Below are 19,900 nucleotides of genomic sequence, written 5' to 3'. Positions count from 1 at the left end.
CTTGGGGTGTGGACAAACCAGAATGTCCAAGATCCCTTCCCATGGTGAATTCAGCAAATAACAACACTCTCAGAGGCCGCTTGGAAGTCACACACTTGGTCTCCCTTGGTAATAATCCAACAAATTGTTGAAAGTCTTCCATAGCTACCTCTTTGTAAATTTCTACAGCATAAGAACTGTGATTCCAAAGTGGTGTCTAATGAAGACTGGACACCCAGAAATGACCCATGTTTTTGCAAAGTCTGAATGCCTGCACGGGATTCACGTAGTGCCAGGAGCAGCAAAGTGTCCGCTCCTTGGCTGTGAGGCAAATGTCACAGCCCATAGCAATTCTCATCTGTTGAATCCTTCAGCCATACCTGATCCTGTCATAATCAGAGTGAAAGCCAGTCAAAAGCTTGACCTGAAGAAGCTATGAGAGACACCTGCCCTCTAAAAACACAGAATTTGGTTGGGGAGATAAAACAGCTACATGAAGTGATAAAACATATCCAATGTCACAAATAAAAATATAGCTCAAACTGATAAAAGAGTGAGCCAAAATTGGGTGGAGTTCCTCTCGAAAGGCTTTCTGAAAGAAATATTTCTAAGGGAAAAGCAGTTTAGGGGCATGATAAAAAGGATGGGATTTGGATTCCAGTAGACTTGGGTTCAAATGCTTGACTGTTTGGAACCTCATTGGGTCTAAGCAGGTCTAGGGGAGTTGTGAAGAAAGTGCTCAAGAAATAGCTGTTACAAAGTATCTATGCAGAAGGGGGAGGTAAGCAGAGGCCCTAGGAAGGAAGCCTTTAATTCCTATTTAAGGGCTAGCTGCTGCACTTTGGTTCTCATTTGACTCTTACAGGCACACTGTGAGCTATTTCTTATTCTGCCCATTGTACAGAGAAGAAACCAAAGATCAAGAAGGTTAAGTAACTTACTGAAGTCCACTTGGCTGATAAGTGGCACAGTCTAGATAGTTAACATTATTAGGTCCCAGGAACTATTCTAAATGCTTTATTGTATTAAATCATTTCATCTTCAAGATAAATCTATGGGATACAATACCCCCCCCATTTATAGATAACAACCCCATTTATAGATAACAAAAACTGAGGTACAGAGAGGTTGAGTAACTCGCATGGTCAACACAGCTAATAAGTGACAAAGCCAGAATTTGAACCCAGGCAACCTGGATCCTGAGTTTGGAATTTTAATCACTTTGCTTTACTGTCCTTTTTCATTACATATGCTACACTGCCTTTGAGAACCACATTTACCAACAGACAAAATTGTCAAACGGTTTGGATTTTTAGGATGAATAGTTAAAATATTATAAATCCCTCTCTCATAGGGGAGTGGTCGTTTGCTACGGTTTCTGCTGATCACTGAGTTATCTATCCAAGACTGTGATGTGTAGGGACTATTTTTGTCTCAGTTAATATACAGCACCGTATAAACATCGACTCCACTGGAGAGCCTGAACGATAAATTATTACTTGCCCAAGAGCTAAAATAGCACTTGATTTCTCTGTGCCTGAGCTTGCTATCTATTTATACTTTGCTTACTTCTGTGGAGTTCAAAGTGCTTTACACACATTTCATCACAACTATACTTATGTAGATTTATTGACTTTATTATACACATGTGACTAATGTACGCTGAGCTGTGTGCTATTTACTACAGAATTCTCAATTTTTGACTGGCTTTTATATCTATGGGCTTTGCTGACTGCCTTTAATTTACAATTAGTGGAAGTTTGCTGACAATTAAAAGAGAAACATTTTACTGTTTAACAATCTTTTAACTAAATTCATTCTGAATATGGTATGACTATTTTTGTTTCTAATATTAACCATATATTAATTTTTTTCTCTTTCCTTTGTAATTCTCTTTTATAGCTGACCTTGAACCAGAACTGATCGTTATTCCAAAACTATTAGTACAATTGCCTTTTTACCCAGTTGACTTTTGTTTTTTTAAACATGGGCAGGCATGGGGAATCGAAGCCGGGTCCTCTGGCATGGCAGGCGAGAACTCTGCCTGCTGAGCCATCCTGGCCCGCCCTTTTTCAGTTGACTTTTCAAAGTCCAATATGTATATTCTAAATTTCCAAACTTGGGCTTCACAATTCCAGCTTTCTTAGACAAAAGATAAATTTAGACAATGAATTAGAGAAAGGAAAAGAACTCTTAAAGAAAGCTTCCCTTGACTAACTGAAGAACAAAACACAGCATAGATAAGTTGGAAAACCAGTAATTAGTAACATGCCTTAGTACTGGATGTATAAGAGAAATGAAGGAAGAGTTGGCATTTGAGGTTTCAGTCAGTGACAAATAAAAATAGCCCAACTGCTTACCCTAAGGCTGGGGCATTCTGTTTTCTTTTGTCCTCCCTCATGTGAATGTCCATCTTCGTTATTGAAAACAGAAACTGTAGCAGCCTTAAGCATTTCCCTGTTTTTGCAAAAAGGAGATGAAATACAAAGGGCCTCTTTTCGAGAAGAGGCCATTGTCATTTAATTCTACATTAGTTGCTGAAGTTTTCATCTTGCCCAGGTGAGTCATTGGCCAATGTGAATCCAGGCAGACAGGTCAATTATGACCAAGTTGTCTTAAACACTCAGTATCAATAAGGGTCTTGGCATGTGCTTAGAAACAGAGCTTTTTTTGTCCTAGCAGTCTTTCTGTACCCTAGTAGTACTGATGTGGAGCGCCTTTGACTAGTCTGGGTCAAGATCCACACTCAAAAGACAAGGTTGGATACTTGGACACTGCCTCTGCAAAGACATTCTCTTTGGCCTCTGAGCTTTGGCATACACTCTCCTCTCTTAGGTAACTGGGTGCCTCAACTATATCTCTGTCAGGACTCAGTTTGGTCCTAATTTCCTCTAGAAAGCCTTTGATTAAACTGGGTTGGGTGCCTATTTCATGGGCATAGCCCATGTACCCACCCTGCCTACCACACTGGGTTGAAATGCTAAGAACAACTTCAGACAATGACCGTCTCAGTAAACAGCTGAATGAAGGGATGGATGGGAGGGAGACAGGGCTCAGAACAGCCTTACTCTCACTGTCATTGTTACTTTCCGTGGCCACCAGGGTCTACCCTATGGAACTGGGAAATCTCTTCAATCAAAACCAGGGCAAGCTTAAAATTAGTTCAAATAATCAAAATCACATCACTTGAATGTTTTCAAAAGCCTATTTTGTGATTTTACTTTTCTCGGTTCTGTATCTCATGAAAATAAAAAGCTAGAGAGTTCTCTTCTGGGTCAAGTCCAGCTCTGACAGTTGGAGCAACTTTAAGATGGCATGTTCCACTTGGTTACAGCTAGCATAGGACTGGCATCCTCAGTATGGAAATATCAGCAGAATCAACTGGGCTTGGGAAGGTTCCATAAACTTTTTAAAGTATGTGATCAAAGTTCAGGCAAATGTGAAACTCAGAATAAATAATTAATAACAATGATGAGTGAAAAATGTTAAAAAGCATTAATAATAGTAAGCAACCCAAAGCATGTTTTCTGTCATATCTTTTTTTTCTAAGTTATCTGTTTTAACAGCAAGACAGACACTCAGGAGAAGTCATCAGCACCATATCCGAGGCAGAATCATACATGGAAAGCATGGTCTCTGGAGTTTGAAGCAAGTTTGAGTGCTAGCTAGTGACTTTGGGAAGTTACTTAGGTTGAGCCTCCACTTCATCAGTAAAGTGGCAATAATAATAGGACCTATCTCTCAGGATTTTGTATCATTTGAAGAAAATCTAAGAAGCGTTCAGCACTGTTGAATTGTTCCACACTGTTGTAAAAGCATCAATTTGGAAGTGACAAGCAGCCTGTTATGGGGTGAGTTGTGTCCCCCAAAAAGATTTGTTCAAGTCCTAACCCCAGGACCAGTGAATGTAACCTCATCTGGAAACAGTCTTTGAAAATGTGATTAAGTAAAACGAGGTCACACTGGATGGGGCGGCCTCTAATCCAATATGCCTGGTGTGTCCTTAAAAAGAGGCAACTGAGAAACGGACGCAGACAAACCCAGCAGAGAGGAGAGGAGAGGGCCACGTGGAGGCGGAGGCAGGGGCGCCTACGAGTCAAGGAGGCCAAGGACTGCTGGCAAACACATAAACCAGAAGAGCCAAGGAAGGGCCCTTCCCTGCAACTTCCAGAAGGAGGATGACCTACTGACACCAAGATTTTGGACTTTCAGCCTCTGAACTGTGAGCCCATACAGTTTAAGCCACCCAGTTGTGGTACTTTATTACGGCAGCTCTAGGAAACAAGACAGGCCCTTAGCTAGAATGAAGTTCAGTTGTGTAGGTGATGTGAAAGGAGGTTTAAATAAGCAAATTAGAACATAAACTAGAAAATATTTAACATACATAAAAGAGCAAACTTGAAAATAATTTAATAATACCCATTTGACCATAAACAACAGGTTTATATCAACCAATCTTATTCTTATTAATTTATAAGTATTACTTTTAATTTATAAAGCTCATAATAATTGAATGACATTATATTAAATGAACAGGTTATTGTATACCCTTCCAGAAAATACTATGCATAGATACGCATATTTAATTTTTTTCTTATCAATGAGATAATACTCTTCATACAGACTTCAACCTTTGCACTCTACAGTGGACCCTGGGCATCTTTCTATGTGAGTTCATATGTATCTATCACACTTCTAACACCTGCATTTTATTTCATGATATCCATTTACCATCATTTAGCCACTCCCCTACATCAACATTTATTTTTTCCAGTTTCATTTTGTTTTTGCTATTATAAAGAATGCCGCAATGGACGTCCTTACACACATGGAGAAAAAACTCCCAGAAGTGAGATGACTGAATCAAAGGGTATTTGAACTTAATATTTTCAAAGTTAAGGTCAAGTTGACCTCCCAAAAATTTACAGGAATTTGCCCTCCCATTAATGGTGTATGGAAAAAAAAAAAAAGAAACCTACAGTTTTTTACACTTGCTTTCCCCTCTCTTTCCAGACTTGTCCCTGAGAAGAAGGTATAATCTGAAGCACTAATAATAACAGATTTAAATATTTACCCTTCAATATTTACCCATAATTAATGATAGTTCATTGCAGTTCTTATCTGTAGACCGTTTAAAAAGGTAAACAATGTTGGGGCTCAAAAAAATTTCTGCTTATCCTGAGTTAGAATGCCAAGTTCCTCCAACTGAAAACCCCATGGGTGCATAGGAAGAGCATCCTCATCCCCAAAAGAAAGAAACAAAAATAAACCAAACCAATACAGACAAATGACTGCAATGACCTTGCCCTTACTAAATTGCTTCTTGGTGTGTTAGGTTCAGTGCTAGGAGCTTTGCTTGCATTATCTCATTTTAGGGTCTGTGTATTTTTGAGTCTTTATAAGCCCAATAAAAGCCTCACAGATCGCTGGATGAGACATGAGAAAATAAGAACTCTCCTTCAACTCTGGTGAGCAAAGCCTTCTGAGCAGCCATGAAGATATCAGAGCCTCCCGAGAAGGAAACACGAGTACTGCTTTCAATCAGCAGTAACCACGCTCACAAGCCTTCTATCAGTTCGAAATCCCCAGTAACTGCCATTTCCGAGATAACCGGTGTTCTCTACAATGACCCGAGGCTTGGTGAGATCTTCTGAATCATTGAAAGAGATAAAACGTGTTCGGTTATAGTTTTAGGGTTAGGTCTATTTTGCTGTATCTGGATCCTATAAAAATGGTTACAGAAAGCATCTATCTGGTCCCTCTAGGTTAAACAGATGTTGATTAACCGGGACATGTCGCTTTTTTTTTTCTAACTAACTGGAAAAGTTACTGCATGTAAGATAAACTGGGATTTGCCATATTACTCACCCCTGGTCTTATTTTTTACTTCACTCCTAATGTCAAACTCAGCAAAAAACATAGATGTTTCTTTTCCAGGACAAAAAAAAAAAGAAAGAAAAAAAGTCTATTTCCCATCATTCCTTCTACTAAGAATCCACTGTCAGCCTGTTTAATGCACCCTAACAATCTCCAAACTTAGAGTTACATCACAGAGATTAGGATGAATAAGTAATTGGTTTGGAATGCAAAGCTTGACTAAACAATTTTATACCACAGTTTATTCTCTGTGATTTTAGGTCTCCCCTAATTTATTTATTTTTAAATTCTTTTTTCAGAGGTTTTTCAAAAGCCAGGTCTTTGACACCCAGACTACATCTTTCCCACAAACCAATAAGGTTTGATCCCCAAGTACAAAGTCATGTCAACATACTGGAGCAGTGTGAGATTGAAGGGTCGGGGCCTCGCTTCCAGAGAGCTGACCACCACCGCTCTCCTGCCGCCTGCGAGGGAAAAGGACTCGCCCACCTCCCGCCCTGACGGCCACGCCCTGGAGCTGGTTCTCAAGCCCCAGAAGCCATGGAGCTGTCTGTATAAAGTGAAACCACTTTTGAGAATCTTTCTTTTAGTGACAATAAATGCCCTTGATCTATCTATGACTGCGCTATCTTCGAATGAATTCCGCTTTCTAGCCAGAAAAAGTGTAGTGAGTTTCCGGTATATTCAGGAACAGATAGGTCATTTGTATTCAATGGTGTCACTAACCTACTCAAATGAAAAAGTGCCTTTTGTGTGTGTGTGAAATACATCGAACTCTGCTCAAGTATCGGGGGCTGGTTTCTGGTGAAATCACTCACTGGGCATCCCTGCATGAGCAGCTGCTTACTGAAGAGGTGAAGCCAGCCTTGAAGCTCAGGATAAACCCTAAAGGTTTCTGAGGCGGTAAGTGGAGACTCTGAAATCTGATGCCAGAGAGTAAGGTCTTAGGCCCGTGCCTTTGCAGAGCTTGAAAGAGCAGTGCATTCAAATCCTCTCAGAACAGACTAATGTATGTAACGAATTTTCACCAATCGTAAGTAGCTAAATTTAAGGGGACAATGTGAAATTTTAAAAGGGTGGCGGTGGTGGAGGTGCTTTTCATTTATTTTGCAGAATTCACAAACAACCTAAAATATAATTTGTTACAATTAAACCGACTACAATTTGAGCGCAGCGATTCGTTCACCTGCCGTGTGCCTGGTGCCCATCCAGGGGCAGGTTACCATGGAAAAGATCAGCCTGGTCCCGATTGTGCAGAGCTGAGACAGCAAACAAGCAAACCACTGACTGTACAGATCAGAAAATATCCAGGGAATTAAAGCAGGGGGGATGTGAGAGAAAATGGCTGGGTGGTCAGGGAGGCCCTCCAGGAGGAAGTGACATGTCAGCCAAGTTTTAAAAGGCAGAAGGAGCCCGCCCTGGGAAAATTAAGGGTCATGTCATATAGGCAGGGGTCACAGCTAGTGAAAGGCTCCCAGGAGGAAGCGAGCCCAATGTGCTAGAGGAACAGAAACTTGGCCGGTGTGGCCAGTGAGTAATGGGCGAGTGGGTGAGTTGGAAGAGCTGGAGGGGCGGGCAGGGGTCCGGTCACATTAGACTTTTCTAAGTCAGTGCAAAGGGGTCAGGCATTCATCTAAGGGTGATAGGAAGTATCGGGGGTGAAAAGACAAACTGAAAGGTAGGATTCACACAACTGTCCTGCAAAGACCAAACGCTAGAGAGGGAACAAAGAGCGTGGGCAGAGGGTGTAGACCAAGAGCGCACAATCTCAGGGCACACCCCCACCCCAATAAGCCAGGCACTGAGAAGCCTGGGTGCCAGCTGGGTTCTTGCAGTGGCATCACAACGTGACACTGACCCAGCAGCTCACGGATGACATCAGCACTAAGGCAGTCAGGACCTAAACCTCCCTACAGCCTACTCCAGTGCCCCAGTCTTCATGCAACTTCCCTCTTCTCCCCGCAAAGTGGGTCCCAGTAGTTTCTCTGTTTCATATGCGTGGAGGGCATGAGCTCCCATGCACTGACAGATTCCATTCTTCTCCTATGTAACTAATGTTGGGAAGGAATTACAGAGAGCTATATCTGTAATTCTTAGAGCATTCCATCAAAGAAACAAGGAGAATCATTTTTGCAGAAGTACTTGTTTCATGATATGAAGAGAAAGACTCCCAAATATCAGTATCCTATGATAAATGTCACATGCAGTCATTAAAGACTTATTTTTAGCACAGTCAACCACTAAGTCCTGAGCCAATTGCAAGGTCAGGTGTTATCTGAGAAGCACATGGTATTGTGGCCATCAGACAGCTAATCTGGGGTGAGGGAATCTATGAAAGATGCTTGTTATGGAACTAGTGATTGAGGCTCTTGCAAAATTTAGATACATCTACATAAATGGTAATGAAAATGTGGGCTTAATAACCAAACATGAAATGACTTTGTCAATGAATCCAATGAAGTGACAGTTTTTGAAATTTATGAGTAATGTTGGTCAAATCTGCCTTAAGGTTTTTCAATTTGCTCTTCCATGACAGTATGGTAACCCATTCATCAAATGCACGGTTCTACAGCAATATAATCACATAATTACAAATCTATATATACATAGCGTGTAGATTTATTCCTCACTATATATGTTACATTCCTATGCGTTGGTTCCTCATCTGTAAAAATTAAAGATAATCGTATGCATCTTTCAGAGGATTGTGATGAATGAGATCACCTAACACAGCATGTGACAAAGTTAGACATGCTCAATAAATGTAAGTTCCCTTTTCCTTTAACTGTCTGCTCTCCTGGTAATCCAAAATTTTTGCAAGCTAAGTGTTTTAATTTAGGGATACATTTATTAATACTGCCTGCTGGCATATAAGTTCCCAAAGAGCAGGGATTTTTGTCTGATCACTGCTGTTTCTTCAGAACCCAGAAAAATGTCTACCATATAGTAGGTGCTCAATAAATAATCATTGAATGAGTGAATGTCTAGGAAGTTATGATAAAATGAAGTTGAAGTTGAAGTTGAATTATCCTTATAGCTGAATGTGTCTAAAGTGCTTTATAAATGCAGGCATATTTCAAAATAAATTAGGTATCAAAATTATCTATGAAATGGCATAGCAGTTCGACCATATATTGTGATACTTCAACCTAAATAAAGCATTATTAATGGAAAAAGTCAGGTCCCAAGGGCTCCTGGAACAGCAGGAGGGCCATGATCCTTCAGAAACTTCTAGAACACTTGCCTTGAACTTACCTTCAGGCTAGGTGGGGGTCATCTTGAGGACGTCCTGGTGGCTGCAAGGCTACCGCAGCCAAGGAATGATCAGTGGCCATCATCAACTGCCCAGTGCTGGGGCTGTCCCAACATCACAGTTGTTGGGAACTGACCAGAGTGACTCCAGAACAGAAGCAAACTTTGGTGAGGGAATGGAAACCAATGGGCACAGAGAGCTGGAGTTCAGGAGTTGGCCCTGCCACTGATAAGCTGAGTGACTTTGGGTAAATCATTTAATCTCTGGTTAAGCAGGTCTTGGCTGCTTCATCCATAAATTATCATCACTGGTCTATTTTACCTTGGCGGTCCCTTCAGTTCAAAAATTCCATGCCTGTTATGGGCTATGGCAGCCCTAGCCAGTATCCATCCCCAAAGCCCTGTTATTCTGAAAAAGCACATGTGTAGAACCACAGACGACAGTAGGGGGAGAAAATAAGGAAGAAAAAGTCATTCCTTCACCCTCTTTTCAAGAACTGCTCACAATTGCTCACATCTGGCACGCCTCAATGGTAATCATTTGCAAAGTTCAAAAAAACCTTGAACCTTGAAAGTGAAATAAGGAGCTTTATCTTCAGAAAGAAAATTAAAGACCTGGAGCAGACCACTTGGGACCTTTTTATTACACCTGGATAATGGTAGGTATTATTACTCTATCCAGCAGCATGTTTTTATGAATAGCCTAACACATGCCCTTAGGCTGTAAAAGAGTGCTTTGGGATATAGCATGTTGATTCAGATACAAAAATAAAATACTGTTTGGATTGTGGACTTTTAATGAAAAGCCTAAAAACACAGCTTTTTAACTAACCTCTATTTTCATAGAGGCTGCCTAAAAAAGTACTTAAAAAAATCTAGCTACGGGTGGTCTCACACCTAGAAATGACACAAGTATCCTTTGTCAGCCCATGTGTCTTAACTTTTGGTATGGGAAATGTGGTCGCCATAATTACAAGCAAGAGAAAGTATAGGTTTTTTAAAATTCTCTGCAGGAGAGGAGGAATAGTTCATTAGCATTCAATAAAACTGCAATTTAACCAGCTTTTAGGTATGTAGCAATCAGCATTAAAATGAGAGCACTTGACAATTTTCTGTTTTACCTATGGCTATTCATTAAAGTGCCTTATTTCTTCTACTAGACTTAAGCTCCCTGAGAATAAACGCCAGGTTTCTTAAATCCCTGCCACTTCTACCTAACTTGGTAGATGGCTTGGTTTTTGTGTTCGGTGAACCACAAAGAATCTTTAAGGAACAATCTCAGGAGAATCCGGTGAGGAAATATCTCAGGGTAAGAGGAAATCGATGCATAACTTGTGTAAAAACTATTCTCTTAGACATAAAGATTTCTAAGATATATACTTTAAAAGTATGGGAGGTATGGGAGAAGTTCATTTGTGTAGGTGTAAAAGGGGGATTTAGACAAGAAAACACTAATAACACTAATTAAGTATTGAAAAAGGAGGAGGGGAAGTTTAGCTGTGTAATTTAGTGATTTGGTTACTAAAACCTTTTCTCCTGATGGAAAGGCATCATTAGAGGTTGAACCAGTCATATTGAGGAGAGATAAGGTGATTGTTTTCCCTTTACGTGCGTGGTCTTTTGGGGGCCTTGAAATGAAAAGATCAAACCCAAATGAGTCTATGGAAAATTGACAGCTGAACACTGCAGGCAGTTAATACACTGGGTTAACCCTGGCAGCGAGAAAGTTCTGGGAGGCCCTTTATCCCGAAGCGTAAGACAGTGGTGCCTTCCAGGAAGGCCGGGGGAAGCTCCCCTACACCTGAAGCATTATAACTATGGGCTCTCTGCTTGGATTTCCTGAACTTCGAGGCAACTTACTTTTCCTCTACTCATGAGTATGTATCAGAAACATCAGAAATCCCAACGTTTCGATGTCTAAACTCCATCTCCCAGACTGCCTCTCACAACCAGAAATGCCCTCCCCCCCACCCAAAGTCTCCAAATCTACATCCTTCAAATGTTTTTGCTTTCTTGGAACAGAAAATAGAGTGATTATAAATACAGATGAGAAAAAGTAAAGTTTTCCTGAAGTGGAAAGGTATGGCTTGATGGCACGTGCCCGATACCTCTTTCTGGGTTGAAACGGGGATGCGTTCGAAGCCGAGCGCGCGCGCGCCCTTCGCGAGGCCGGGACAGTGACGCGCATGCGCGGTCCGGTCCGGAAGGCCTCGCTGGTCCCAGGCCCAGCCGGCCGCTTCCCAGCCGCGTGACGGTCGAACGGCATTCCCTTTATTCCCCTTCTCTGTCGTTCTGTTTCCTCATCTGAAAACGAGGAAAATCCTCCTACCTGCTTGTGCTTTCCGGGCCACAGTGCAGGTGGGAGTGCTTTAAGCCGCATGTCAGGCAAGTGGCAAGGAGAACTCGCTGTGTCGTGACATTTCTGTCAGGATTTTCCGCGGCGATGCGTCCTGCAGCACGCGTCAGGGCGCGCCGAATGCCGCCGACGCCCGCGTTTGCAGTGACGCCCCCCCGCAGCTCCCTCAGAGCACCCGGGCCTGGGAGGTGCCCGCCGCGTCTTGGCGTTCTCCCGGCCGGTCCATGAGAACCGTCACAAACGTGCATGGGGTGGGGGGGGAGGCGGGAAGAAAGCAAAAAACCTTGCACGATGTAATTTCATAATATAATGTTTAATCACCCATCGTCACCAAATATGTTAAAGTCAAATGAAAACCATTATCAGTCGATCGCTATCTCGAGATGAAATCTGTAGTCGCTGAGGAGTATCCTTTGGTTGGGAAACTGGTGGGGCTGGGGGACAGGGAGAGGCTGGACGGGGTGGTGGTAATAGAAAAGAAAGGAAAGGAGTCAAGTTCAATGGGTCTGTCTTCCACCACCGGGTGTGGGATTATCCCCCAGGGAAAATGCTTATTCTTTTAAATAGTGTGCCACAAATGGGTGTTAGGTGAACTTTTTAGTTGATTTGTACTTTATTGCTTAAGAAAGTAGTTGTTGGCTTTAACAGCCAATCGAAGTAGCTTCAGACTGAGGAAAGGAGAGAAGTGGGATGCTGAAGGAAGAAGGTTTAGCAGCAGGAGGTTATTTTCTTGCGCACACGTGCACCCATGCCCACCTCTTCTGGGTGTGGCTGTCAGAAACTCTTATCTCTCCTTCCCTTTTTTTCTGAAGGAAACCCTGCCGTGTCCAGCCACGCACAGGTAGCAAGGACAAGAATCAAAACAATAACAACAAAACAAAACAAAAATACCCTCCAAAAGTATCTTTTCAAGAAAGTATGCCTCCTGGAAATTTTCAAGAATCAGTTCAAAATCTTTGCTGTTGGAGAAGCACACATCTCACTCTTTCAGCCACGTTCCTTTTTTGTTTGTTTGGGTTTGTTTTTGCCGTCTGCAGGAAGCCTCACAGATATGGCAGGGTGATTTAATTCGGTACAGCCTCACCTCCCTAAATTCTTAGAATGTAGATAGAATACCACTACCGGTATTCTTAGAGTTAGAGGTACACAGCCTCCCACACCAAACATAGCCAAGTGTAACTCACATTTCATTGGAATTCTTGCTTTTAGTTATTTGCAGGTTTTTCTTTACGACACAGGAAACCAAATATGAGACACTGTTGAAGATACTGATAAAAGGCCTTCTAGAATGTTCTTAATGGCTGGCAGAACATTTACTGATTTATATCCCCAAAAGGACAGATAGCTGATATCTGAAACTCAGAAATGGGTTAATAGCAGTTAATATCTTACCCCTGACACCTTGTAGAGGGAAGTAAGATTCCGGATGCTCTTTCGTCAAGTGCCAACATTTACTCATGACAATATATTCTGTTAGATGCACCTTTGAAGGGACTGGCAAAATTTTTTTCCTCCTCTCACAGGCAGCAGCCAAAGCTAAGAGATAACTGTAGAGAACTAATACCCATGGGATGTGAAAAATAAAAAAAAATAAAATAAAATAAAGGCTTTGAATGAAGCCTTTAACATGAACTCACTGGATCTGCTGACAAGAAGGATTCCGGCAAGAAGGGGATGTTTGAAAAAATCAGGCATCTTCTGTATTAAATGGAAAATGAGTAGGCGGCATAAAATACATACACAAAGACCAGTCCTAGCCTGAGGCTGAATTTTCCTTAGCAGGCTATCTGTACCTTGAGCATATAACAAGTCATTTTAAGAAAAATACAATTTTTTCATCCAACTCTGACATTTAAGAGTTTCTCTGTAAGATGGACATAATGTCTTGAAACCCAGATCCCTGAAATTCTTTCAAAAAGCACTAAATGAAGCATTCTTATAACTCCCCCTTTTCCCACCCACCTCTCAACAGAATGCACCGCGGGTGATCTCCAGTGGTTACTATATAAATAAATTAAGTAGATGATTAAATGTGGTTTTGCTGAATGAGAAGTTTTTAAAGAAGTTTCTCTAAAAAGAAAATTAATTTATACAGTCAAATAGAGCATTCGATAGAATATTGGCAGCATAATTTTATGTCAATGTACTTTTAGTAAGATTTGGAAAACCTGGCTCTGCTGCTAACTAGGAAAACAACAGCAGGCCATTAATGAAACGTTGCTGCACCTTGAAAATGGTGGGGTCTGGACAAGATGATGCCTAAGGCTGCTTTCAGCTCTAATATTTTGTGTCTATGTATTTATGTAGATTCTACTCCATAAAAGACACACTGCCAGACACTAGAAGGAGACAAACTTGCAAAGACACCATTCCTACATTAACCTGCTTCAGAGTCAGTTCAAAGTATTTCCAAACTTTCATGATAGGTTACCTTGATTAGGTATCATATTTTTACCTTCCCTTAAATGTATACCTGTCTTTGATGCATAGAGACCCTTGGTCAAATGGGGCCCACTTGTATTTGCACAGGCTGTGTCAAAGCTCCCTTCCACTCAACTTCATGTGCAATTTCTTGGGGATCCATAGTTTGCTTGGCCCCCTACCTCATCAGGGGCTTTCTCATCAAGGGCTGCCTTCACGTCTTGTTTGGGGAATTCTAGAATGTGGGTGATTCCTGATCCCTGCAGCCTCCTCTGCTCCCCAAAGTGAATCATTTTTCCTTTTCTCCTCCTGCATCAATAAGCATCATGGCCCGCAGCCCACACCTTTGGGCTGTGCATGATGGACCTGTCACCATCCAGGTTCAGAAAAACAGGCTGTCCCTGGGCAGAACAGCTTCCTTCATCAATCACGCCACAGGAAAGGGGTGGTTTGTACATGGGGCTCACTTTGCCGTGACCAAACCCCTATGAAAATGTCTGAGCGTGAATGAAAAAAAAACAAAACAAGAACAGTCAACTGTCCATGTCCACTGCAGGAAGGCCAAGACAAGGTTTATTTAAAAACAATTCCTCTTTCTTGAAGGCCAAAAGCAAGCCTGTGGCCTTAAAGGAAATTCCTCCCTCAAGATTTACTAGTGAAAAGATCAAGGTCTTGGTTGGGAAATGGAGCGCTCAACTTGGATGACAATGTCACTTGCAAAACAAGGAGAACTTAGGGATGTTCCCCCCAGGTATTTGGCAATTAGAAGTAAACTCAAGTTTTAAAAAGGGCCTCCCTTCCTGGACCATGCACCCCCCTCTCCCCCAAAAAAAGGGCCTCCTGAGATTGTGGGAGTGCTTGTGATTGTGATGTGTTAGCATGGTCATTAGCAGGTAGAGCAAATAAATGTCATTCACAGTTAAGCCAGATACAAAACATGTGTCTATTAATGAGAGACAGTTCAAGGGAAGAGGTCAAGTTTGTTGTCCCAAAGTTGGGTTTTTATCCTGGCTATAATTCACTTTTTGAGACAAGTCCTGTAACTTCCTAAGCCTTTGTAAAAAAAATTAAGTGGGACCAATTATGTCTTCAATTCATAGGGTCCTTGTGAGAATTAAGTGAGACAAAATAAGCTTTCTATACTATAAATGTAATATAAATGTAAGGTATTATTATAATAGACATTTATATTTATTCAAATAATATATACTTATTTATTATTATTTGATTTCTAGTTTAGCTTTTGTCTTTTTATTATTTGAGGGATGAATTTCCAATTACTTGTTTATATGCATTTCCTGTCTAAACTCTTTTCACAATTTCAAAACTCCCACACAGGTGACACTACAGAAGCTCAAAATAACCAGAGAAACAGCACCACAAAAACAGGATGACAATTTTGAAAGGATTTACATTTTGACCCAGCAACCCCACTTCTGGAAATTTATACTCCTTATATATGAATTGACTTATGGACAAGGTTATGTATTTGAGCACTGTCTGTAACACCAAAAGACTGGAAATAACCAGGTGTCTATCAAAGAGGGGCTGGTTAATTAAATCAAGTGTGGTAGACAGTGAAGTAAATGACCCTCCAGGAATTGCTTCTCCAGGAATTCACTTCTGTGTACTTCTTTCCCACGGTGACTCTGGGCTTGGCCATGTGACCTGTTTCAGCCAATGAAACATTGGCAAATGTGATGCAAGCAGAGGTTTAGTAAGCACTTTCACCTTGCGGCATAACTCTGCTGCTTTCGCAGTCCGGCCACCACGGGCAGAAGCTTGGCTAGTCTGCTGGAGACACCTATTCCAGCTGAACGAAAACCTCCCAGCAGATGTGCAAATGAAGTCATCCAAGACCATATGGCTCCAGTCAAGCTGCAGATGACAGCACCCACATGAGTAAATCCAGGCAAAACCAGCCAAGAAACCACCCACCTGACCGCAACCCAAACAACTGGTCCAAAGAATTGTGATCAAATAAAATGGTGGTTGTTTGGTGTAGTTTGTCATGCAGCAATGGATAACAATACACCATGATATATCCCAAACAATGGGATGCTAGGAAGGTAGTCTACTACCTCGGAGGGAAGGATAAAGATGCATCTGTGTACTGGTGTGGTAAGAGCTCCAAGATATACTGTTAAGTTAAAAAGGCAAATTAGAGAATAGGGCAGATAGCATGCTGCCTTTTGTGTAAGAAAGGGAGAAAATTTTTTAAAAATTTACTTTGCATAAAAAGACACTGGACAAGTACTCAAGAAATTAATAGACATCATTACCTGTTTCAACAGAGGAAAGGGGCAGTGAATGGGGTGGACTAGGGCAGGGGTGGGAGTGAGACATCAATAAATACATTTCTAAATTATTTTGGTAAAAGAATATAGTTCTTGAAAACTGAAAAACTAGGCTACTACAGGATAAAAATGACAGAGCTTGAAAAGAATGAATTTCGCACTGATTATCTAACTTGACTCTAAAGCCATGATTCATGAACACCTTCCTTTGAACCAGAATAATCTTTTCTTTGTTGTTTGCACACATATTTTCTCTCTCTTACTGGACAGTAATTGTCTTAAAAGCAGGGACCATGTCTCATGCATCTTTGTTTCTTCTATAACAGGCAAGCATAGAGCAGGCACAATGTAAGTGCTCAATAAATGTCTGCTGAGTCACAGATGTAAATAAAAACAATCTGACATCACTGAAAGTGTCCACAACTCACTGTCTTCAGTAGCTTAACCTATTGTATCTGCATACATACTCCACAGACCACCTTTAGGAAAAGGGTTACTATTCAGTGTGATTTGGAGCTTGCTTCTCTCATAAATTAACTCTGAACTACTGGGGAGAGCATACATAACAGCTAAATTTGAATGCTACAAAAGAAAAAAAGCAAAATAACACCCCTCCCACGTTGAAAACAAGAACAAAAACCACACCCACTTGACTAATGGGAGTCTACAAAAAGAAAGGAAGAAAGGCCTTTTGTTATTTCCCATAAGAAACAATTCCCACTTCTGTGATTGGAGTAAGCAGCCCTCTGCAAAGCAAACTAAACAATCCAGGTAAGCGAACTGTAGGAATGTAGAGCCCTGAAGCCTCCTCAGATCCATCCTCAGGCCTTAAGAGAACTCTACACTCAAGCCAGCATGGAGAGTTGGTCTGTTATGACTTGAAACATTTCTATGAAAGAGGAGGCCACAGCTTTCTCCGTAACCCGTTTCAAGGGTTTGCCAGCTCTCACTAGAAATCTTCACTTATTTTGAACATGTTTCTTTCCTACCATGCCTTTCAGGCCTGTTCTGCTTATCTTATAGTTAGCTGTCTCCATGTCTGACCTTCTATTACAGTTTAAACACTTAGAGGAGGAAGTCTGGGGCCCCTATATGGTGGTATCCATGCCTCTCCCTCAAGATGTGCCTAATAAGCATGCAGGGCACCCTAGAATGCTCAGTCCAATACCATCCTGTAGCCACAGTGCCATGTCTTTCTGGATTATCACAACATAAGAAAAAGCCATAAGCCAATAAGTGGAATATTGCAAAGTATTAGTTGTTTAAAGACCTGTCAAGGATACATATAATTAAGTGGGAAATAAGGACAGGCATACAATTGTCTCAACAGAGATTAGGGCACTTAAGTGGTCTTTCCAATTTTACTCTTATCATTCTTTCTCATATCAAATAATTCCTCCTAGATTTCATTTCCTGATTCTTTGATCAGTTTTGCTATTCTCAGCAATGCTGCACTTCCTCCATAGCTAAGACACTGGAGACTTTAATTGTAGAGCTCACCTCTTAGAAATTCTGCAAGGTAAAGGTTTTAGGAAAGCCGAGATTAACAGTCTAAAACCCAGATATACTTTTGCCAAATCACCAAGGGTTGCTCATATGTCTGCCATGTGCAAGGTGCTTGGTCAGATGCTGTTGGAGATATACAAGATTAGGACATCATCTGTACCACTTAAGGAAAGTGACACTGATAAGGGGGATTTAAAGGAGAGATTTTGGACTTGGGAAGGCAGAATGTGTTGGAAAGGTAAGAAGCCAGAAGATAAGGAGGGTGTGTGGCCCTCAAGGCCAAAGTAGTGTAGAGGCAGTGGTAATGGCAGAGGCAGGAAGAATGTGAAAGCAGGTCAAAGGAAGCCTGGAAGTTGATCCCTGGTCAGAGAAAACAAAAGGGAAGGGAGACTCAATGATGGTTTCCAGATTTGGGAGTCTGGAGAAGAAAGAAAACTTGGGGGGCTCCTGCCAGAGGCAGAAAATGCTTATGGTGAGCTAGTTGGCCTGGGATGCATTGAATTTCAGGGGCAAAAGAGATGACTCAAGACTAGACCTCAAATGAGATCTAGGACTGAGAATGTTTGATGATTGAAGTCATGAGAAAAAAGCTTTCTGAGAGATTACATGCACATGGAAGAGGAGACCAAGGAAGAGCACTGGAGACCCTAAGAGTTCAAGAAAGAGAAGAGATCCAGGGAATGGTAGGGGAGCAAGCGTTAAACCATGAGGCCTAACGGGTATGCTCATGTCTAATTTATCTTGGTATAAATCCACAGAACTGAACATGGGCTCTAGTCCCCAGAAGGTGCTATGCAGATATTTCATAAATGTTTGTTGAAGGAAATGGAAATGCAGTAGTCAAAGAGGTGGCAAGAAAACAAACATCAGGATCATGTTGCCTAAGTCAAATGAGAAGAGTAGTTCCAATATGGCCAAAGGTATGCCACATAGGAATGACAGAATCGCTTGGAGTCTACAGGTGTCACTGAGTCTTCCAGCGGCCTGGGTTCCCTTGAGTGCTGGAAGCAGAGAAGCCAGTTCAGATGGACATTCTGGAAATTCAGCCTTGACTATAGTGAAAAGCCACCAAGGAGCACCATGGCAGAGGCTATCTTCATTGGAATGAAAAAATAAAAAATCTCTGGGCTTAATATTTTTTAAAGTGAGATGAAATCCACATCACATAAAGTGAACCATTTTAAATTGACCAATTCAGTGGTGTTTAGTACATCTGCAGTATTGTGCAACCACCATCTTTGTCAAGTCCCAAAACATTTTCATCACCCCAAAAGAAAACCTCATAAAGATTAAGTAGTCATTCCCCATTAACTCCAGCTAATCACCAATTTCTCTTCTGTCTCTGTGGATTCACCTATGCTGGATATTTCGTCCAAATGTGATCATACACTGTGTGACCTTTTGTTCTGGCTTCTTGCACTTAGCATCACATTTTGGAGGCTTATAGTGTTCTTAATTAAATTTCTGTGCTGTTTTGGTTTTGACTGAAATTCGGAAACATCACATATAAGTCTGAAAGAGATTTTGGAATACTTAAGTATGCACAGACTGTATGGTATTTTACTTTGGAAAAAGGAGAAACTGGCATGTGAATTTACCTATTTTTTTAAGAAAAAAAGGCAGTTCAATGACACTGGAAGTTTATTTAACATCTGAGAGAGGTACTTAATAGAGAGAAATTCAACATAAAGACTAAATATCTAAATAAACATTTCCCATCTGCCCCTGGTCTGGCCCTGGCCATCATTCCTTCTATTTCTCTGATAGGTTTTAGCCAACCAATTTTGCTTTATTTTTGCAAGTTGAAAAGCCACCTGTCATGGAATATACTCATACACTAAACAAAATGAACATTTCTTATTTCAGCGCTTCCCATATGATTTTTTTAAAAAACAAAGCACTCTCTTTCACCTTAAGCAGATTTAAGGAATGCTGAGCCTAATGATCAGGTATAAACAAGGCAATCTTTTGTTTAAGAAGATTGCTAATGACCCACCAAGAGAAGGGATTCTCTCCCCCCTCCCCCAACAGTGGTGAATTAATCCATCTGCACATTTTTTGCTCATTTCCCTGGCTGTTGCAGGCTAAAGTGAAGAAAAAAGGTTTTACAAGGGCACATGGTATAATTGTGCTAAAAAGAGTCACCACACAAACCCAGAGAAGGGAGCCAAAACCAATAGAACGCAAAGCAAACAGCATGAGTAAGTCGGAG

General features: G+C 41.2%; 1 protein-coding gene and 1 long non-coding RNA gene across 2 annotated transcripts in view; one reads left to right on the top strand and one right to left on the bottom strand.

Annotated features, from left to right (window-relative positions):
- BCL2 (BCL2 apoptosis regulator) overlaps window positions 1-19,900 on the bottom strand; it is a 177,250-nt gene that overhangs the window by 61,064 nt on the left and 96,286 nt on the right. The window lies entirely within an intron of this gene.
- Window positions 6,458-16,184, top strand: LOC143661985 (uncharacterized). Its single transcript, XR_013165065.1, has 3 exons — window positions 6,458-6,759; window positions 8,560-8,620; window positions 15,224-16,184. It is a non-coding gene; the product is annotated as an uncharacterized LOC143661985 (long non-coding RNA).

This window comes from Tamandua tetradactyla, chromosome 18 (assembly GCF_023851605.1).
Source record: "Tamandua tetradactyla isolate mTamTet1 chromosome 18, mTamTet1.pri, whole genome shotgun sequence".
Taxonomy (NCBI): domain Eukaryota; kingdom Metazoa; phylum Chordata; class Mammalia; order Pilosa; family Myrmecophagidae; genus Tamandua; species Tamandua tetradactyla.
This window is presented reverse-complemented; position numbering and strand designations above follow the sequence as displayed.